The 24405-nt window shown below is 33.8% G+C and overlaps 1 long non-coding RNA gene across 1 annotated transcript; it reads right to left on the bottom strand.

The window, feature by feature from the left end:
- Positions 1 to 66: 66 nt before the first annotated feature.
- Positions 67 to 12221, bottom strand: LOC149805003 (uncharacterized). The gene is made up of 3 exons (XR_016417382.1): positions 11353 to 12221; positions 10538 to 10681; positions 67 to 3662 (listed from the first exon to the last, which is right to left on the bottom strand). It is a non-coding gene; the product is annotated as an uncharacterized LOC149805003 (long non-coding RNA).
- Between the last annotated feature and the right edge of the window lie 12184 nt (positions 12222 to 24405).

The raw sequence follows: 24405 nt of genomic DNA, 5'->3' as shown, positions 1-24405 counted from the left end.
ATATAGAGATTTTACCAAAACCATTGCGAAAATCTGCTTTCTGAAAATAGTCGTATTTTAATTTGCGCGCATAGTGCGGAAATGAGATAGAGTAGCGTCAAACTATCTCTTCCGTCGCAAATTTCGCATTAAGATTATGTTGTTGCTTCAGATCGTAAATAGAACGAATACAATACAGTCTGATCTGCCAGCACAGGGCATATATATGGGTCTATATTATTACTAGTTGAGCACTGATTAATCTTATTGGTTCACCACTGTGTATATTTCAAACAGCAAGAAAGAGCAACAGTGACAGAGTGACGACCAAACGTGAATTTTAATTTACTGCTAATTCATATCTTAATTGAAATATTTTAGTGATATTTGAAAAAACAAACGCTCACAAAATAAAGATCTATTAGTTACATTTCCAATTAATGTGTAATTCAGCTTAGATGTATATGATTCTTTTGTAAAATAGAAAATGAAAATCGAAAAGTTACCAAATGAAAATAAATGAACCTAATGGATGTAAACAGAATACTGTGCAGTTTAAATGTAGATAACACAATAATTATGTTCGTTTTCTGTACTGTTCACTGACATTTGTATCGTTATAATCTTTCCACCATGTTCCGCATCAACAAGGATGTTTTGCACATTCATTTCCATTTACTAAGGAAAACTGTTTGAAAATGGACACAACGTACAGCATAAAAACTAAAAATAAAATGGACACAACGTACAGCATAAAAACTAAAAATAAAATGGACACAACGTACAGCATAAAAACTAAAAATAAAATGAACACATTTTAGGTATAAACCTCGGATATGCTTGAGAACGCATGTTGAAATAATCATTTAGTACATAAGCGGCATCTACAGAGAAATTATTCAAAGTTTTTTCTTCAAAAGAAATATAGAAAAAAGAATGAGGAAGGGTAAGCTAGTGTATTTGCGGTAGTATTAGAGACCCGAGGTATTATGTAGATTTTATTGTCGGTTGCTGGGGAATAAGTACGGCAACAAGCATGCAATTTAAATTTCATGAGGAGAAAACCGTGAATGAAACGTTTTAATTATGCTTAAGTGTGATCTAGAATTCAGACGAAATAGTTGTTCGTCGAACTATAAATGGAGTTTTCTTTCTTACGAAAGTTCAAATAGAAAAATGTGATTCGACCAGTGCAACACTTTTGTCTGGCTAAGTGTGATTATTTTGTGGCAATATTCCTCATACATCACAAAATATACATTATAAAGAGCTTCACACTAAATTGCTGTTGAATCTTGCGAAATCAATAGCGAGTGTACTATGATATCCACAAGGCAACAATAATATCAGGACAGACAGACGAACCACCTGACATTTGCTAAATTCAAAAACGCGTGTTGAACTTTTGGGACTCAGATGTCGGTAGGATGAAATATTGTTGGTGGAATAACCAGGATTACTGCTCACCCGAAATAAATAAAACTGAACGAAATAAATGCTCACTTGCTACGACAAGCAGTGGGCACAAATATAGAAGCTTCAGTTGCCATGAATTCAAACCGGTACAGTGCAAAACTGGAAGTAAACTATCACACATTATCTGAACCTCGTGTAACATGTTCCTGCTTTTATGGGTGCAGTAAATATTTATTGCCGATTTACGATGCCAGGGAGAGCAGCTAACTTGGAACAATCGTAGTTATCAGTTGGAACTTGAAGTGTCTGTGCTGAAGCATGATAGAGAAAGAGTATGAATTCTGATAATTTACCTTACACCTTGCACGTTTACGCCAGAAATAACATTTCTGCTGATATTTTTTTTAAAATATTAGCTTAGTTGACGTTTTCCAAATAGACATTGTAGTATGGGAACGTCCTCCAATAAACAACTCTCACTACAATCCTGATCTTTAACGGCCTCGCTGTACTTTAGTCAAGCAAAGTCATTTACATGATGTTCTTTACTGTATACTTTACCATATTTCTAACCATTTGGATACGTCCTAGTCACAAAATTTGTGTATGACTGTTCTTCTAAATGCCTTTCCATATTTCATCCAGTCATAATAGCCGATGTTTATGCATAGTGTTACACGAAAGGGGTCTCATTACGGAGCGAATCAACCAATTTCTGCGTGAGCCTGACTTTGAAATCCGTGTTTACCCAAATCCAAATACGATAGACTGAAGCGTTCCAAACGCGGGAATACTACAAATAATCTTCTCTAATAACATCATGATCACACTTCACGAAACTATAATTTTACACTTGCGTGTTTTTTCTTGTTTCACATTTGGATGACTTGTTAGTAAGTCTTTCCAAGCCGAAAATTAGTCCTTCACGCCATGCAATATAAAATAATATCCCAAAACACGTTCTTTGCTGTATGTTTTATTTGTTTGCTACACAAATTGATACAATACAGTGAGGAAAATTGTATATGACTGTTTTCATAGTGCCCTTGTATAATTAATCCCGTTGATGTTCATACTTATAGAATCAATAAACCAAATACTTTGCCACGCACTTTTGGTTAAACAGTTGTTGGTTTTATAACTTAGAATTTGCTAATTCTTTTATGCAGATCTTGCGCGGTAATCTGTGTTAAGTACATGGTCTATCATAAAATAATGATTTGACTTTTTTAATTTAAAACAAACGTGAAAAGTCGTTATGCTGGAATGCACGCTTCGCAGTATAACTGACAATTACGCACTTAAAATATTAAGTAAACATTTTGTCCAGCGTTTCTATAGAAGTGAGGAAATTTAAATCCTCTGCTTCCTGAAAACAAAGATCACACACACATCAGAGAGAGAGAGAGAGAGAAACAGTGCGTCATTACAAACTACTCGCCTCTTGAAAATAGTTTATGATTTAAATTCAAGGATGTCAGAAACACCGCTGCTTAAATTTTTCTTCGCTAATTTTCAAATCTACTCCACCGACTAACAACCCCATCATATCTTTCAGTAGATACCTAAGGGACATAAACACTATCTATAGCAACATGACGAACTCCTTATTTCATCTACCTCCCTGCCCTTCACCCTTTGTAAGTTTTCACAAACAAAAGTTGCATTCCTTATTTGGTACTGTCAAAACCGACGATGACATGTGTTGCTGTTGTTTACCTCTTTGACCCCCTGCACTAGGGTCTCTGTGGCCAAAATGCGATATAACATATATATGCCTTGACCTGTTTAAGAAACGCGCCGAAAGGATATTTTTGTTTTAAAAATTAATCAACTGAACCAAAGGCAGAGATGCATTTTACCTCATAGCCTTGCTCAGAGAGTGTGGGTGTTGCTAGCATGAAGTTGCACAGAAATTTCAAAAATTTACAGCCAACCTACATCTCATTGCGAAATTACAGAGTTTGAAAGCTGTATCATGGACAGAAAATTCATTCCATGTCATGCCCACGACAGCATGGTCAAATGACATCCTGTTTTCCGTTTTGACCTATTGCCCTTGTATTCCAGTTGTCATTGACATGATTAAAAGACATTCCTTCGTTAATACTCTAAAATACCTCTTCACTGACGCATATGGTGGCATGTTTTGGTATGTCCTTTGTTTATAACCCAACTGCATCTCGCCCCCACCTCCCTTCCCAGGATACCTCGAGCCAAAACAAACAACACGCTACATGTACGGTGTATCTTTTGCAAAGTTCGACCTGTAACAAAATGAAAGAAAAAAGCATAGTTAATAAAGACGAAAGAACATTTTATATATTTGTACGTTCATCCCGACCTTGCAGCTCCTAGAGTTGCTGAGAATTTCATATATACGAAGGAATGTTAAGTTTATCAGAAAATACCAACACTACATATTGAACCGGAAAATAAAGATGAAACTTATTTATTTCTCATTTTAATAACTAATTGCTGTTTTAAGAAGATAAACATTTCAAAGCGTCGACTGAAATATCAATCGAAGAATTACACAGTTTTGTAATCGTCCAATCAAGTCATAATTTTTTAGTTTTATCAAAAAAACAAAAAGAAAAACGAACGTCATACAGACCAAAGAAGTTTATCAGAAAATACCAACACTACATATTGATAGTTAAGATATATCTGTATCTCTAACTTTACATTTTGAAGATTATTCTTTGTTAACGGACTGTGTAGATAGTGTTTAATCATACCCTTGATCAAGTTCTGAAAGATATTAGCTCTATATTCCTAATGTATTAACTTTTACGTCTATTGTGATACAAGTTTCAAGGGTATATACCTTGTGCAGTCTTGACATTTTCGCATAAAATAATCCTTTAAGGTTGAAAATAGTAGAGAACCCAGTTCAAATCACAAACCTTGACTTGTCAATTTCCCAACCCCATATTTAGTGCGAATTAGTAACCATAGACGCGAAAAGTAAACAGGATTCCGCTCGTTCATCAAGGTTCCAGCACGACGTGTATGCAATTAGAAACATAAATAACTTGTTGAATTCTTAATCAAAAGTTCCAAGAGAGACAAATAAGCTTGGATTTTGCGTCACAGTGGTTTTGATTAACAACGCATTGAGTCTTGCGGGAAATTTGTGTCATTTTGACCTGTTTTCCCTGTGTGTGTTTCCAGTGATAGAAAGGTCATTCAGACTGAAAATAACGTCTTCAACTCAAGTTATGCAATAAAACTCAACCTTTGACACTGGGGTTTACTTGTAAATAATAACGTGGTTAGTGCGAGAAATATAGGTCACTATGTCCGACTTTTCTAGCGGACGATCAGAATGCAAGAAGCATCTCATACCTAAAGTTAGATCTAATGGCAAAAAATATCAATATCTGAATACCATGGCCTATAAGCAGCAATGTCATTAGTGTTAACCAAAAAGTCGCTACGATCTATTTTTTCTCCCCGGTAGTTCCCGATTATTATAGAAAATTTACACAAAGTTCCATGAAAGTACCGTGCCACTAGCTAAATATTTGCCCAGAAGATCGAACTCTAGTACTGTTGTTAAATTTTAAAAACTCATTCGTACATGAAACGGAGGTAACTTTGCTCCTCTCCATTCTAACCCCTTTCGATGGATCTCAAGAAAGCACACTGGAGTCAAAGGACTATATCATACTTGCAAATTGTGCCATGAAACTAAATTTTGTGGCTGGGGTTAGCATGTAAGCAACAAAGTCATTAGTATCAGAGAAGTAGTTCGCTGTAACGTACTTTCCCTGCGATGGTTCAAAATATTAATGGCCAAGCTGCATAACATTATCATGTCCTAAGGTACAGCAAACGGCGGGAAAACAAGAAGTACAAGCCTGTACATAATAAAGCAATTAGTGTAAACAAAATAACGTCAGTATAACAAACTTTCCCCTCGAAGATTTCAGAAATAATCTGAGGAAAGGTTTGATCAGGTTTCATAATCAGACTATTCTTACCGCTTACGACTGAACGCTTAAACGCTGAGGTTACAAATCAGGAAAATCACAGTCGTTAAATTAATACATTATAAGAACAATGCAAGAAATAATCTGACGAGGGTCCATGGAGATATTATTACAGGAGGGAATAAACCTTTAGCGCTATATATAAACCTCTTTGACTGAAGAGTTGGTTACTTCTTATCTATAAACTTTAAAGGGATAAATAACCCATCAAGACAACACCGTTATTCTGCGAAGGGAATAATAACGCTACCAATGTGTGGTTGCGTTTGTTTGTTATCGAACTGGTTTGTTCTTAACTTCGATAACCAAGGTGTTTTCATTAACATTTGTTAAATTATTTATACGAGTTATATGCACAGCTATCTTTAAATGTAATTTGTGAACGTGTAAAAACAGTAATTAATAAAATGGGTTCTGCCTATTGTTACGAGTCTAGGCGCTTAAAAAAGTAACAGGAAAGAGCGAAGACAACAAGCTTTGTAGAATTTAACAGATAATTTATTTCCCTATAATATCAAGTAAAAACTGAGGGAAAAAAAACTTACGGTTGTACGAATCAAATTCAAAAATAATCCAAGAATTAAAAATTAGAAGTCCTAGTAATAAAAAAGTTCTGAATGAAACTGAGTTCGAATCCCGATGAAATCCAAAATGGAAGACTATGACGTCTGTTGTAACCTGTGAAGTGCTGTTTTGTCAACAGTTTCTTGTTGAACACAGAAAATATTATTCCAGGTTTGAATTCAGTATAACTTCCAATAAATGTTTTTAACCAAGAATTTTGTAGGAGCACTTATGTATTTCCAGTGAAAAGAATCACTTGAAATTCAATAAAATAAAATTTCAACTCAAACTGGTCACAATATATGTTTGGAGCCCGACTGACAATCCTTTATCATAACATGAGTTATAAAACTAACTAAAACGCAGGAATGGAAGCTTGTTACATGATAATTATCACGTCGTCCAGGTAAGGCCTTGACTTAACTTAATAATTATTACTCTGAGAAAGAATTTTAAAAAATATTTTAAAAAAAGTTGTTTACCAAAACTGTCAAAAACTAGATACAGTGTTTATATTATTAGGTGTTTATCAATGAGATAAAAAAAAGTCAGGTCAAACAGAACTAAACTTAATTCTGAAAAAGAAAATCAAGCCCAGTAAACAATATTACATTACAATAACATGTAATAAAATAAAATTAAGACATCAGAAAAACAATTAAATTAAATCAAATATACATAACAATGTCCTATTTCTTAGAAAAGGAAACAAACGGAATAACGTATGGACACATTTATTTCCTTTTTCGTAAGATAGATAGATAGATAGATAGATAGATAGATAGATAGATGTTCATGACCTGAAAATTATATCACATAAAACTCAAGAGACATTTCGTGTATTGGATCTCACTGAATGGTCCCAGCTAAAAATGAGTAGCAGATTCAACAGCTGTGGGTATTTTCCTTACTTAGTGGGTATTTTCCTTACTTAAACTAGTCGATCATTATGAGATATTGAATCTGAAATTATTATTGTATATTGTGCCCCAAGGCTCAAAAATTGTCTAAATATTAGCAGTTTTCATTGTTTAACAATACGCTTGAATAAGACACATTACTAAGGTGAGGTAACTCATCTAAACACACATTTCACGTCTGGCATAGCTACATCATAGATGTTAGAGCATTTTAATTCGTACTCTACGGAGTTTCGGACCCGGGTCCTTGGGTAAAAGGCACCCGTCGTCTTGCCTATAAACGCCGACTTCTGTAATATTTCAACCATGCACACCTCACTAAAAATGATGTCACAAAGTCGGTGATATTGGTATCTGTGCGTAACAGACACAACTACACGTTGGCCTAATTAATTAATTCTCATCTGTGCAGTCATTGAGTATTCCTAAGACAGAAATTGGGGTGTATAGAAATATCTATAGAGGGTTAAAAATATTTTTTAAAAACAGAATGGAAAGTACTATCCCTGGATTACACACACACACACACACACACACAAGTAGTAGTAGTAGTTGTTGTTGTTGTAATATTAGAGGCAGCAGCTCTCTTCCTCGTTTGTCAGCTGATTTGGGCTCGAACAAGCCGCAACAACATAATGATTCGTAAAAGAAGGAACGAAGAATGGAAACGATAGAAAAATAGAAAATGTCTTAATTGATTAACATGATGTATATCTAAAATAAGCAACAACTTATATATTTTACTTTGTATTTAAATTATTCTTAAAGACCTGGTGCATAGTTTATATTTTATTTAAAAACATGATTCATTTGAGTGAAGATTTAGTTACTTTGCAGAACGTTAAATAAAGGAGATAATAAATCCTTTACTTTTTATGGATAACATCACCTTTCACGATAACGAGACCACTGTTGATATGTTATCTACTGAAATGGTGCGTACGTAAGTTCGGTCAACAGTCATGTTTCATTATTTACACGAGTTACTCCCCTTGTACCATTAACCGCCCAATTCAAATGTATTTTATGGATTAATGTGGAGAGGAATGAAACCTATTTTTAGAAAGTGAACAAAAAAAGTAATTTATCTTTCTTTGTTACTGTATTTAATCTGGTGCTGTGTGGTTAAGGTGCCGAAAACTGTATTTATTTATCTATTTATTTATTTATGTATGTGTGCTTAAGTTAAAACAGGATATCTGATTACAACGAGTTTGTCAGGAAAATATCCACTGTACGGACAGCTGCTGAACAAATAAAAAGCCTGTAATGCAAAATATCTTACAGCGGCGATGTCCGACTAAACCAGGTAGTGATTGTGCGTTTCTGACACACACCAATAACTATGAACAACACAATAATCCTCTGGTACAATAATTGAAAGTATAAGCGGACCTCTTGGCCTAAAGTGGCAATTATGTGCTATCACATTACCGAAATTATAAACGGTCCGCTGACTATTTAATGACAAAGCCCTTTTTGGCCACTCTAACTGATAGGAATACCATGATTACATTATTGTAATTGCAAACAAGTACATATATTTAATCAACTGCCACTGTAATAATAATAATAATAATAATAATAATAATAATAATAAAATAATAATAATAATAATAATAATAATAATAATAATAATAATAATAACAATAATAATAATAATAGTATTAATGATGATGATGATGATGATGATGATGATGACGACGACGATGGCAGTTAGAATTCATTACACTGCATCATTTCTGCTGAGCTCATATAAAGACATGTGGTCAAAATAAATGGTGCTGTGAGCAAAACGGGAAAATACACCTTAAAATTTACCGTGTCGCTTTGTTTTTCTCAAGTGGTCAATAAAGAATCACAGTCTGCCATAAATGCGACATATACTATATATAAATAGTCAAATTTCATATGTATATATTATTTCATATATGTATTATTTCTCAGCAATATTTAGAAAAAATATAATATATTAGCTACATACTTAATAGTTTACTGTCAATCGTACATGATTTTAAGAATATAAACACTGACTGAAATATAGCTATGTTAAAACTGGGACAGATTTGTTTCAGTTTTCCCAGATTTAAATATGTTCCTGTTTCTAATGTTTTAGTGAAACAGCAATCACAAAACTTCCCTCAATAGTCAACCTTGAATGAAACCGGTTGAGAAAACTAATAAAGCGCAACGAAACATCTTCATAATCGCCTTATCTCGGACTTATCTCAAGTCCACCTGTAGGACAATGCAGTATAAATCAAGACTCTCTGATAGGTAGAAATCGTTGTCAGAACAAAGGATCTTGTTGACTGATGTCGCATTGCTTCTTGTTCCAGTAATGATGTTTGGCATGCAATTGTCTTTGTGATATCTCTCTGGTTGCAAATTACTTGTGTAGATCTTGAGCCACTATACAAAACCCACCCTGTAAACGACTCCCAACAAATTACTTTTAAGTAAACATAATACTTTTTATCAGTTTGCTTTGTATTCAGTAACAAGTGGAAACGGCGCCCCTGATGGCCAAGTGGGCGAAAGATTTCTAACATTCACTACATCTCACCTCTGTCCGCGGAGATTCGAGAGAAAGCATGCCAATCGCTCTCAGGGGATCGGTAGGTCTTCCCGGGGTTTTGCTGATTTCTTTTTCCACCAGTTACACTGGTCACCATGTAAAGTCTATCATGTGCTAAAGAATGGCGTAAAACCAAATCACAATAGTGAAAATTTACTTACTGTGACGTCAAAACCACGAATTAAAACACAACGAATAACGACCCATTTGTGCAGTCAATGGAATCCACTTGCACATACTACATATTGACAAATTTATTCACCAGGATTTCCTTTTCAAAACCACGAAAACAGGTGTCCATGAAAATAATTTACTTTAGTAGCAATTTTATTCCCATAAGTTTTAAAGATAACGGTGCTTTTGTATAAATAAATACAATCAAATACGTGACAAATACGGCTTGAACTTTTGTTTTTTCATTGACAAAAAATGTTAATATATGTGAATTATTGTTGAGCACTTGACCTTTGGATTACTATATATATATATATATATATATATATATATATATATATATATCCGGCATTGATTGAAGAGTTGGTTACTCTTAATCTAGAAACTTAAAGGATATAAATAACCCTTCACTGTCAATGGCAGCAACGTTGTTCTGTGAACGGAATAATAACCCTACTAATGTGTGGATCCATTTGTTTGTTATCGAAAAGGTTGGTTCTTAACTTCGATAACTTAGGAATCTTCATCCACGTTTGTTAAAGTATTCATATGAGTTACACACACACACACACACACACGCGCGCGCGCGTTGTGTCATGTACAGCTGTCTTCAAATGTAATTTGTGAACTAGTAAGAACAGTAATTTTAAAAAATTGGTCCTGCATATATATTTCTTAGCAAAGGGAACAAATGGAATAATGAACGGAAACATTTCTTTCCTTCTTTCTAAAGATAGATAGATAGATAGATAGATAGATAGATAGATAGATAGATAGATATTCATGACCTGAAAATTATGTCACATAAAACTCAAGAGACATTTCGTGTATTGGATCTCACTAAATGATCCCAGACAAAAACGAAACGGGGCCCCGATGGACGAGTGGTCTATAGCACTCTCATTTACCATTCTCTGCCATCTCACATGTGACCGAGTGGCTTCTAGAGAAAACTTGAGAGTCGCTTCCCGTGGGTCGGTAGTTACTCCTGGGGTTTTCCTGGTTTCTTTTTCCACCATTTATACTGGCCGCCATGCAAAGCCTATCTTGTACTGAAAACGCACAACAATAGCGACAATTTACTTATTGGCATGTGCAACACCGAATATTAAAACTCATTTGTGCAGACAATCGAATCCACTTGCACACATTACATATTGACAAATTTATTCAACAAGGATTTGTTTTTAAAAGCACGAAAACAGGTGCCCACGAAAATTAATTACTTCAGCAGCAATATTGTTCCCATGAGTTTAAACGATAACATTGCTTTTGTATAAATGAATACAATGAAAGTCGTCAAAATCTAGGGCTAGATCTTTTGTTTTTCAACTGAAAACAAATGTTAATGGAAAGGAAATAATGACAGAGGATATTTGCTCGAAACGAATGAATAAGTGGCATCTTTCAAGGTGTGGGTGAAAATACCAAAGTCTTCGATGAAAGATACCGGTTTTTCACTGTAGATAGCAAATTCGCTTTTCATTTTATGCTCAAATGTATTGGTTAGGAATCTGTATAACAGACTGAAGTAGCAGATTTCTTACTTGATCCCGTGCGATGGCAGCGGATAAGCATTTATGTTCTGTTGTGTTTTATGATTATTAACAGTAATATAATTCTAGTTTCCAATTCAAAATAAAATAGTACATTAAAATAATAATAATAATAAATATCATCTAGGTGAATTTGAACGTCTTTAATTGAAGGCAGTCATACTTACCGCTCGACTACTTAAAGCGTCTTAGAACAAACTCAAATTCCCTGTTTATAATATTATCCATGTCTATTGACGGCCAGTCAAAATTATGATATTATTTGCCACAAGTGAAATATCAAAATCATTTCTCTCCAATAATACACGGCCTAGATTAAAATAAACATGTTATTTGACACGATATAATATTAAAACACTGCCATCGGAATAAGACTTTTTAAATGATTCTCATTTTGTGGTTTGAATTATGAAACTTGTAATATTGTATTCTCTTTTTGCTAGATTGATATTTGTCTTCTCTAATACATTCTTAAACGAAATATGTCATAAGTAACAGTCCCTTGAAAGAAAGCATTCAATGAGGTACATAGCAATCGTTGTCAGGCAACGCAGTGTAACCTGCAGATAAGGTTTCGTGGGATGGAAACTGTGGTTCAAAGGCATAAGAAAGCAAGCTGTGGTCAGGTTATTGGATCAATATCTGGAGACATGTTGTGATTTACACAAGACAGCATTGCAAAATGAACTGATTGTATTTAACGAGTCTAACTCGGTGTGAGATGACCAATGCCTTGGAAAACAGACCACACAGTACAGCTTTGTGACAAAGACATAACCCCTAAACAAAAGCAGATGAGGTAAACGTTTTGATTTTCAGTGTCGTGAAGATGAACTGCGATTTTAATTGATACAGGCTATATTTGACATTCGGATGGAAATGAACCATTTTTGCTTATGACAAAACTACGTGTCACGTGTTTTCTTACTTTGTAAGGCTAACTATTATTTCACATAGGCTTCCTTGAATTTTTACATTATATCAAATGTCGTCCGTATCACAGTTTTAAACATTATTAATGAGTGATAAAGTTTATATTGTTTTCGCCTTATGTTGTTTTTTCTTCCTTTAATTAAAATATCTAACATTACATCTGGTGCTCATATATATCTAAGAAACGACTATGTACGGGAACACCATTCTTGTATGACTGCAATCTCATACCACGCTACACAATCAAACAGTTCCTGGTTTTTCTAATATAATATGAAAGTCCAATTTTTATATAAAGCCAGACAGACGGACAGACTGATAACGTGGACTAAGCTTTTATCGTGTTTATTTGAAAGATCCAGTTATAATTAAGTGACAATTATCAGGAGTATAAATTATTTTCCTGCAAGCTTCTAGTCATTCTTAATGAATTGACTGGTTGATATTTAACAGTACGTCAACACATGAAAGGTTATATCCTGCCGAGGAGAAATGGAATAATCTGTCCTACCAAACTGACAAATTCAAAGCAGGTGAGGTTTCGAACCTGCATCCTTGTCTTTGCAACTCTGGAAATCTAATCATTGAGCCACCGCGGTTCCTCTTTGTGGCTTAAACGAATTGCTCTGATGGCTAAATGAAATGTATCACACATGTACATACATTTTTTATGCATGCATCCAATAATACAGATCCTGCTACTATTGCCACCTATAATACTATTATTGATACAATGGTACAAACTATCTCTTTCACCACATCACCGCTTTATTATTATTATTATTATTATTATTATTATTATTATTATTATTGTTATAGTAATAGTAGTAGTATTTGATGGTGGTGATGTTATTTCCAAAATTACTGTTACTACCATTACACAGGTAGAAGAAATATTCCACTCGTTGCTAAGTCTCAAACATCGTGCGTGGAACAAGCCAAACTAAATTTCTGTTTATTGCTATTTGGTAATATTTGTATCGGAAAAGAATCGTCCGTGCGGACCACGATAAGGGAAACATACCTAAAATTTCCTTTATTATACGCTTTGCTGCTGATAAACCAATACATATTCATAAACTACCATATTTCGGTAACTCATTATGCGAAAATACTGGTTTTCACGATGATAATAGAATCAAATGAAAACTTTACTTTCAGCGCTTTTATTGATCAGACCCCAGTATTCCTTTGTAAACTGTCATGTTTCTATACCTCACTATCCGACCCCAGTACTCCTTTGTAAACTGTCATGTTTCTATACCTCACTATCCGACCCCGGTACTCCTTTGTAAACTGTCATGCTTCTATACCTCACTATCCGACAAAAGTACTCCTTTGTAAACTGTCATGTTCCTCTACCTCACTATCAGACCCCAGTACTCCTTTGTAAACTGTCATGTTTCTGTATCTCACTATCAGGAAAAGAACAGCACGTTTTAACGATGATAAGTGAATCAAATCAAATTTTGTCTTTAGAGTATGCCATTCGGCTTAAAAGATATGAAACAATTGTCTTCATTTTCTTTGTAATTACCAAAAACTAATCTATTGGTTGCACTTTGATAATTATATTTCACACAATGTAATATAAAACTTCTGTAAGCGAAAAAGGTATTTTCAATTGATCATTGATATGTCCTTGCAATTTGAACAATGATAACATTGCTCTACGACAAATATTCCTCATTTTAATATGTACGTTTAATATGTTCCGGACGTGTCTAGTTCAAATCGTTGGATATTCCCTGCCTAGCTCAACATATTTCCAGAAAAAATAAATTGTGCTAACACGCCTTTTAAACAATTCCTAAAAGGCGTGATGCAACCGTTGTCAGGCAAGGGAAGGCCACCTGGAGATTTGGTGTTGTAAATATGGAAGTTATAATTCCTTGACTATTGAAAGCCATCTTCAGCGTTCTTTTAGACACTTTAGTGTTGATATTTGTGTGTGTGTGTGTGTGTGTGTGTGTGTGTGTGTGTGTGTGTGCGCGCGCGTGTGTGTGTGTGTGTCCCCCTTTCAAATTCGTCCAAAACTGATATAATGTCATAAACTTACTAGAGAGATATTGGGAAAGAAAATTTCGCAGAGGTTAAACCCTTAAATGTAACACACTTTTCAGCAGTAAATGCAACATTCTCATCAAAAGGCAGTAACATAAACCGTACATTACAAGTAAAGTAAACATTAGTGTTGAATATAAACATCACGTTTGATAATTCGCACTTCGTGGCGAATCAAGATATATATAGGACTATTATTTACAATAATTATTTCAATATGTATTAGAGATTACAAAAAAAATCATGCGGATTCGATACCTGCCCTCTCCACTCTTGGCCGGTTGCCTCAATATGAACTTGGAAAAAGCACTTAGCTTTTATTTACTATGATGATGCTAATAAAGTATTAAAACTGGCGTTGAAATCAACAACTATAAAAGAGATTATAACCATTTTCGACCTAATTACTCGAAAATACATCCATTTGTGTTTGAGCGTTTCTGTTTGTGTGTGTGTGTGTGCGTGTGTGTGTGTGTGTGTGTGTGTGTGTTTGTAAAAGGTATACTTTTTTGAAAAAGAAATTCCCTAAATGGAATATCGATTAAAGAGCCATCTTATAACACACAAAGTAATGTTTCCGTACCATTTCCAAGGATTGAGGAACCGATAACTATCCTTTTAATCTATTAAAGCGAGGAAAAAAAAAATATATATATATATGTATATGTTTGAAACATGACATAAAAGAGTGAACATTTTGCACTGCCTAGTAGAAAATGGTTATATTACCTGATTACTATTATTTAGTAGTCAAAATTACGGTACACATGCAAGTTACACAAAACACTGCATCAGATTTCCAACCAAAGCTGCAAATCTGTTCTGTATTCGGTTCATTATTTCGAAAAAGTGAAATCTCTTTAAATGTAAGCCGAGTAGGGGGGTCGTAATGGGGTAGGTATTCTATTTGAAGCAGAGTGTTCGTTCTAGAGCATAAATGACTTCTGACAGGAATCAAAACGCATTCTTGAAATTATTGATAATGAAATAAATAGATGAAAAAGCGAGTTTTTATATTTGAGTGAACTGGGATAAAGTGTGTGTGTGTGTGTGTGTGTGTGTGTGTGTGTGTGTGTGTGTAATATTTACCCAAAACTTTGGGTCTTAAATCTATAGTTACAATTTCCGCAGCTCTTTTTCTGAAAGAACACACTAATCTTTAGAATCAATACAACACGTCAACGCATCCTTTTCAATGCCACTGGTATCACATCAATGACACACAGATGCACCAACAAACTTTACAAAGCTTTGATGTTATATTTTTCTGCTCACACTGAATATGATTTCCATTTTCCACCTTTACCCTTGACGGGATACTACAGTGTATGAGAAACGTGTGAAATATCAGAATCAAGTACTAATTTAATATATATGGATGATAAAAGCCACTAAGTCAGTGCCTTATGCAGAGCTTCGACACGTTCCCTTTGCCACTTAATACATCACAAATATCTTTGTCATGTCTTGATTTGCTTTTTATAATTCTTGCGCCGTACGAAAATCCTCAGAACCAGATCGATATTATATTTTCATCAAGTCAATCACTGGACTAGAACAGAGAAAAAAAATAGTCCATTTCGTTCAAGGCGCATCTACATATTTGCAATGTCAATCTTGTGCCAAATGTTAAAACTAACTCATCGTTTAAGAGCGCCAGAATCAACGTAAAAGCATTCCATTGTACGAAGAACACAACAGTTGCCAGGGAAAGCAAAGTTGCCTTGAGATGGAGTGTTGTAGGTTTGGACTTGAAAGCCAGCTGCTATTGGACACTTAACGGTAGGAACGAATTGTTTCATGTCAATTAAATGGTAGGAACGCATTGTTTCATGTCCTTTAAATCTTCCTTAAATAACTTCCTTCCTGACCAGCTGGAATAGTATAGTAAAGTCTCCAAATACATTTTCACTGTGTCTGTGAGACCCTTGTTACATGAGTGTGTGGAGGGGATTTAATAATAATAATAACAATAATAATATTGTTAAATACATGAATACAAAGAAAGCTTAATGTAGGTGGAAATACGATTGAGAATTACGGTTATATCAAACTAAACATTGATATGGATGATTAGACATTTGTATGCTGTTTCCATGTGAAACCCCTACAATCACAGGTCAACAGTTACAGTCAACGTTGACATGGATTGTTAGCTTCCAAACCAGGACAGAAAAAACATCTAACTAAAGACACATTTGTCATATTTCACTTTAACTATATAGAATATCCCCCAGTACTCTCAGGAAACTATCATGTTCACTACCTCTTTATTCTGAAATAAATCGGTGGTTTCCACGATTATAAAGGAATCTATTCATAACCATACTTTAGTGCACGCAATTTCCCAAGAGAAATAAGAAGCAATATTCTTCATTTCGTTTGGAAGTAATTATTGAAATTATAATTTGAAGGATGTGTTTTTACACATGATTTTTCACTAAATATAATATAAAATAGCCTCAAACGAAATAAGCCTTTTCAAATCAGTACAGTTTTGCACGTGGAATATGAACATTGATAAATTGCGAGAACACCGTTTCGAATGATCAGCAATAAAGGCTCGTAGCAACCGTAATCAGGCAATGCATGTTCGCTTGGAGATGTAGACACTGAAGGCACGATTCCATAAATCATGAAAAGCAAACTGTATGCTTATCATACCTTGTATTCTTTTGTATCGCTTTTGTGGTTGAACAAGCTTTATTTCTTGTGTTTATTTTTAGATCCAATGATTCCTGACATACTGACATGCAGTAAGCAAAACGAAGAATATCCTAATCTTTGCCTTCCAAATTTCGTTTTGACAGCTTTGAAGGACTTGTGTGCTTTTTCAGCCATGAAGTAACACAAGTCAAAAGTGGTGCGCAAAATGAATTTAAGCAGGAGAAGAATTTACAGTGATTTGGAATAAAGGCATGATATCATACACTAACAGACAAATTAAAATAGCTATACACACCATACACTCACACAGGATCGCATATATATATATATATATATATATATATATATATATATATATATATATATATATATATATATATATATATATATATATATATATATATATATATATATCTGTGTGTGTGTGTGTGTGTGTGTGTGTGTAGAGAGAGAGAGAGAGAGAATTATAAATATACACCACGGAAAGTGCTATCGCTGGATTCCTATAGAAGGATGCTTGATAATAGTAGGCACAATACTATTTTAATAATACTATCATATTTGAGAATTTTTAATTCGTATTATGCGGAGATTCGAACCCAGGTCCGAGGGGGAACATCACCCTTCGCCTTGCGTGCACGCACGAGCCCATATTCCCTCGCGACTAAGCAGACATCACCAAAAAATGATGTGACTCAGTCAGTGTTATATTCACTCCTGTGTAGCAGACACACTCGCACGACGCCCTAGTAATTAATTCTCATTTATCTACAGTCATTCCGGATTCCTATGAAAGAAATCGACATATATTGAATTAATTATAGAGAATTATATATATACACCAGACAAAACGGAAAGTGCTATCCCTGGATTCCTATAGAAGAATGCTTGATAATAGTAGGCAGAATTAATATTTTAATACCAATAATACTATCATACAGGTTATTTAGATAATATTATTTGTATTAAACATATTAATTCTGCCTACTATTATCAAGCATTCCCCTATAGAATCCAGGGATAGCACTTTCCATTCTGTTTGGTATATATTTATAATTCTCTCTCTCTCTCTCTCTCTCTCTCTCTATATATATATATATATATATATATATATATATATATATATATATATATATATATATATATATATATATATATATATATATATATATATATATGCATGTATAGACCGATCTCCAAGGCGCTCTTTTAAAAAAACCAGTGAGAACATCCAACCAATGTGCTCTCTTTCCAAAGCCACTGTCTCCACCATATATTTTAATGACACCGACACACGAAACAACCTTAAATAGGTTTATAATGATCCCTTTCTGATCGAACTAAATATGCCCTTAGATATTGACCTTTAACCCTTGATGGAATATTTCTGTGCATACGAATCGTCTGAGAGATGTCAATGATATACTTCATGTGGAAAAAATAAACTCACTGGCTCCATGTTTTGGGTAGAGCTACAGGTTTGTTCAGTTTCCCTCGACAGGTCCCTGTTTACTCTGAAATGGATCAAAAGTCGCAATGTTTTATCTAGATTTGTTTTGTATAATGTTGCCCAGCTACGACACTCTTCAGATCCAGATCGGTATTGCATCTATTCATTGTAAGTCCTCGTATCTTGTGAATGGAAAGAGAATATAGAACCCATTTACATTTTAGTGCAAGGTTGATTGATGAAGGGTACACAAAAATATCGTTAAATGATAAACGGTCCTCGGTTAAATAAACAGGATTATTAATATTATCATTATTATTATGGCAAAGATCAATTGGTTTTGAATTTACGAATACACTGAAAGTCAAATCTAGTCTGAAGTACTAGTTCAAGTTGTATTTTATAGTGAACGGAACATTTACATTGTTCATTGAAACACCTTTATACTGTTTCTGTGATCAACTCATAAATTACCGTTATCATTGAAAAGAAATCGAAAATATAAGGTGGTGTTTAAACTTGCAAAACGAAGCAAAATACCATTTTAAAAAGAAACCCAGTATCACTCGATGCAAATGCTGTTCACGCCATTTTTAGCGCTTTATTTGGTTACAACAATTCGAAGTAATCATATAATTCCCTATGTACGTGATTTCCATATGAAAGTACTGAACTGACAATAACTGGAAACAAATTAAGTCTTTTGAAATAATAACCCATGAAAATAAGTCTTTCAAAAGATCACTTAATTGGTACATAGAAGCCGTTTTCAGGCAATGTATGGTCGCCTCGAGATAACGTATTGTCTACATGTTGGCTTGTCATAGGCAGTATTTTTTTTTTTGGGAGGGCGCTATTGTGGAGAATATTTGCATTTGCTTTCTATGTTTTATGTTTTAAAAACGTTAAATAAAATACCATATAATTTCGTAATTGCCCATTGGAATATGCAATTAACATTCAAGTCTTTAATTTCTAAAACTTAGTAACAGGAACAAGTAATTTTCCTATCTTTGCATCCCAAATCTCACTTTGAGTGTTTTAGAAAGATAGCGCACATTTTATCGTAAAGCAAGCATTTTCTGATTTCAAGCCAAGAATAAAATGCAAAAGTGTACGCGTACACATTAGATGATGTTGACAAACATAAGGCAAGAAAATGTCGTGATTTTTAACCCGTAAATGAATTTAACGGTTGGATATGTAATATCTTCAATGGTAATAAAATCATAAATTGGGCATGCCAAAAACTCTCCTTAAAGGCAACATCACCAACTGTACATGTAATTATTGTTCATATTATTACCTGTATGACTTAACACTATTAGGCACAGAAATAGGTTTTGTCGCTATAGAAACTGTACTCCATTGTCTCCTATGTAGAAACAGCTTCAAGTCGTTTGTGTGTACTTGCATATATATATATATATATATATATATATATATATATATATATATATATATATATATATATATATATATATATGTGTGTGTGTGTGTGTGTGTGTGTGTGTCTTTGCTGAAGTATGCATGCATGATTTATGTATGTTTTAATGATATACCATTAATTTGAATAATTCTGCGTAAATACAATCCCGACTACAAACTCATACATGACAATCCGATTCCTGAACTGAATTAGTTTTAGTCATATCGCTACGATTTCTGCAGAGTAGTAGTTTATAGTGATGTCGTGCACTGGGGCATCATTCCGCAAACATGTAGCATCGTGTCCCATCCAGTTGCATTATCCTGACACCAGAGTGACTAGTCCGAACACTAACCTCTTAATGCTGCGCGCCAAGCGAGGCAGCTGCTAGTAAAATTTTTATAAGTGTCTGTTATGACTCGGCCTTGTTCGAACCATAGTTCTCCCACATCCAATGCGGACTCTCTAACCCCTAAAAACCTGGAATAAGACAGACACAAGTTAATATGTTTAATTGCCTTGTAGTAGATACATTATTTTCATTAATATTTAAAAGTTATGTTACTTATAAACTTAAATAACAAAATTTAAAAAAAACAAAAACAAATCAAGTATTACATTTCCAAAATTGCTGAAAAGCTCTACAATATTAAAATTATATGGTTTATTGAAAGAAGGACACTATTTTAAAATTTAGTATCAAGGGAACAGATGTGAAAGGGAAAACCAAAATATATCACGTAATATATTTTGAACAGGAAATTTCATATAGAGATTTCATAATTTCCATGCAAAAAGAGCTAATTGTAATTTGGCAAACTGCTAAGGAGCTCTGTTGATCAATTCAATATTTTCGAATTACCTACAAAATTAAGTTTAACAAAATCGTCTAGATGTAATTGGAGTGATTTAGAATTAGGACATACTTGTATACATTGAGAAAAACATTTACATTAACTTTATGTGAAGCTAAGTCGATCGAAATTAGAGATTACAGAGGTGAATTACCTATATAAAGTTTCAACAAGCCCGTTTGATGAAAAACTTTATATATAGTAGCAAATTGTGTGTGAGCATTTGCTTGTGAAGAAGAATTACTGATCTGTCTTGATTTTACAGATGTCATCTCTAATGTACAATAAGTCATTGTATTTCGTTACTCTCTTAACCAATGTTAAAGAGACACCTAATTCTCGTCGCCACGATCGAGGGTATCGTGCCTATTTAAATGAATTAATGACATGATGAATGGGGTTCTCGGTTCACATACTGCTGCCACAGTCCGTTAACTGAAAACAAATTCGGTCCGAAAGATACTCATCTGGATTACCATTCTGATACCGCTAGTTTATGCCTCATACAATGTTTACATTCATCCATAGACTTAACTTCAACGCCAGACGTTGACTCAGTTCTTTGTATTACTACATTATCCAAGAGAAAACATCTCGGTGTGCGATTTTAATATTATATGTCATGATGTCCATTACCAAGGAATAAAAACATGCCGTTAAAAATACTTCAGTTTCCATTGGAAATTCGGTGACTAACAGCGCAACCACGACTAAAATAATCCTATATTGGATCTCTCTCTCATTTAAAAAATAATTTGTGAAAGTTTCCGTACTTCAGTCGTTTTGATATTTTAAAACATTTTGTTACCATGGTCATACGAACTATGTGGTTTAGATGTGGTCAATGAATATAAAAAGTACAATATCTTTTTCGAAAAGCAGTTCCTCAATCTTCTGCGATCTCAAGATATGCAGTTGGGGTATGTGGCAGACACCCATTATGTTTTCTCTATTATACCCGTTCCGTTCAATTTTAGCTAGACTTAATTCACTTTGACCAAAAGAAGTGTTCCTAAATAATGTGTATGATCTTAAGGTGTTTTTATGGAAGTAGTCGTATTACATGTGCAAAACACATTATGAAATGAATGACTTAAGAATTGGGGAAGAGGAACATAAAGAGTTGGATTATTAACAGGAAAGTCGTCCATATTGTCGCTTATCTCTTTATGTTGTTTCATAAGGATTTCAATTATGGGTACATCCCCACAAGTCAATCATATTTATGGTACTACCTACGTATTGTTATCAGGGGAATATCACGACTATCATTTGGAAATGTTTTTAACGTTGTTGGATTGAGTGCTGTGTGGCATATGAAATCTTTCCCAGGGAAATTAAATACTACAAATCAAGTCAAAAACATTTTAAAATTCAGTTTTTACAGTCTTGGGATTTGATATCTCGAAATTATCTATATCAATAACAACCAGATTCTTTTAACGCGAGCATTGTTTTTATCCAACTTTGCAACGTTTGCCACCTCCGCATGTCTGATCAGTAATACTTACCTAAAGATATTGGAAGATGGCAAAATACAGAAAATTGTATTATTCGTATGATGCAGGGGAAAAGCTCCGTTATCGATTTTGGTGAAGAAGAAACAACTAACAAATGCAGAAAATATCTACAGAAATACACATTATTACAAAAATCAAAATGCTTGTAAATTTGTTGATCTATTCAAAATAATCTTGTCTATGTTTTGTCTCTTTCGTCCTTTCACCTTTATCATTGTCCTCATGCATTATCTGAGCGACATAAAATATTATTCTTTTCTGTTCTTTTCAGTGCAACAGTTTTCATACAACTCGATGTCTCTTAGAGATGAGGTGTTGCAGACTGCATATAGATATCAAGCTCTGTTCGGACTTTATGTGTTATTAGCACCTGTCTTCTGTAATTCACTACAGCTATTTATACCTAATTCAAATTCTTTTACTTCGCTAAACAAATATTAAATAAGTTCCTGCTTGAAAGATGGAATGATATATAAAGTCTAATATTTTTTTAAATAAATTTTATCCACATATAAGTGTTTGTTAGGGCGAAGAAAAAAGGGCACATGAGGGATCTTAGACATATTTGTATCAATGAATGTGCACTCTAAAGTGTGTGTCCGTGTGTATGTGTGTCTGTATTTGTGTGTGTCTTATTCTACATATGTCTGTGTGGCTACTGACATGCTTAAACGTAGTCACCTGTACATAGCATACATTCAAGCACCTCTTGAGCACTATTGTCCATTTCCAGTCTCTGGGAGAATATATCTGAGTATTTGTAAGTGATTTTATAATAATATAAACTAGAAATATAAAATATAAACCACAAAGACAATCGGTGTTTCATTCTCGTTTAATAATAATAATAATAATAATAATAATAATAATAATAATAATAATTTTGCTTCAGGTTGGATATTCACATCGATGATTGAGACATACATATCTTATTTCGATGTGTAAACGAAATAAGCGTTTTAAAGTTATCATTGGAGATGGAGTGTTACAGGTTTGGTCTTAAAAGCAATCTTTCTGGAATTCCTTATCTTGTTTGATATGTAAACAGATTTCCTTGCTTCAGTTCAACTTCTTTCACTATATAAATTCTTGACCAGCTAGAATGACGTATTAAAAGTACAGAATTCTATAACTGTAGCCAGATATAATGTGAGAGCGTGTGTGTGTGGGGGGGGGGGGGTTAAGTGGTAGTAGTGGTACAAGTTGTAGTATTCGAAAGATAACATGACTTTAAAACCACGAATGCAACCAACGAAAGCCCTATTTCGTCACATATATGGGTTGATAATTCGCTCTTAAGTTAAGAGAACATGTATATGGATGATCTAGACCTTTATGTTACTTTGATGTAAAACTGTAAATAAGTGATATCATTGGACGTAAGCTGGAGACAAAATTGAAGTAGTGTTTTAACTTGCAAAAGGAGGTAGGAGATATCAAATTTCTAAGACGACTTTCACCTGATTTGCCTATAACTACATGGGACGATACCCTAGTAGCCATTAAAAAATGATCATGTTTCACTATTTCACTACTCTGTAAAGGATTGTTGGTTTTCTCGGTGATAATGGAATCAAATCAAAACTTCGCTTTATTTTGTTGGTTTCTTGCTAAAAGGAATTTGAAGTAATAATTTTCATTTCCTAACTACAAAAATGATAACTTAAAGGGTGGAATTTTACAATGTTCCTAACCTGGAAGGTTTTTTAGTACATTTAATATTTTCACCTAAAGTTAATTCGTCTTTAGTCCAATGTTAAAATCTACATCATAGGTTTGGGTTATTTTTGTCTATATGAAGACATAATAAAAAAATAAAACAAATCAATCAATTGTGAGAACGTGCTTTTTGACAACATAAATAATAAGGTACGTATAAACCGTTGTCAGGCAACTCAATGTTGGCTGGAGGTAATATGTTAAATTTGTCAAAGACATGCTGGGGATAAATTGAAGACGGGACTGGAGTTAAAATTCTCCGCGTCATTATTATTACTGTTGTTATATTCATTAGCATATATATTAGTATTATACGTTATTATTATTATTATTATTAGTAGTAGTAGTAGTAGTAGTAGTATTAAAATTTGGTTCTACTTGCTGTTCTTCCTGAAAGCGAAAACATTGACAACATTTTCACAGGCATAAAAACTGATTTTGATAATTGAATATAAAGAATATTCGGTTGTTTTGTTGTCGTAGTTGTTATTATTGCTTTAGGTGTTTAACGCCATTTCTCAGCTGAAGATGGACTATATATGGCAGCCAGTTTAAGTGATGGAGGAAGAACCTGGGAAAAACCT

The sequence above is a fragment of the Sinohyriopsis cumingii genome, chromosome 2 (assembly GCF_028554795.1).
Source record: "Sinohyriopsis cumingii isolate HCF-2022 chromosome 2, ASM2855479v2, whole genome shotgun sequence".
NCBI lineage: Eukaryota > Metazoa > Mollusca > Bivalvia > Unionida > Unionidae > Sinohyriopsis > Sinohyriopsis cumingii.
The sequence above is the reverse complement of the archived record's forward strand: the minus strand, read 5'-3'. Positions and strand labels throughout refer to the sequence as shown.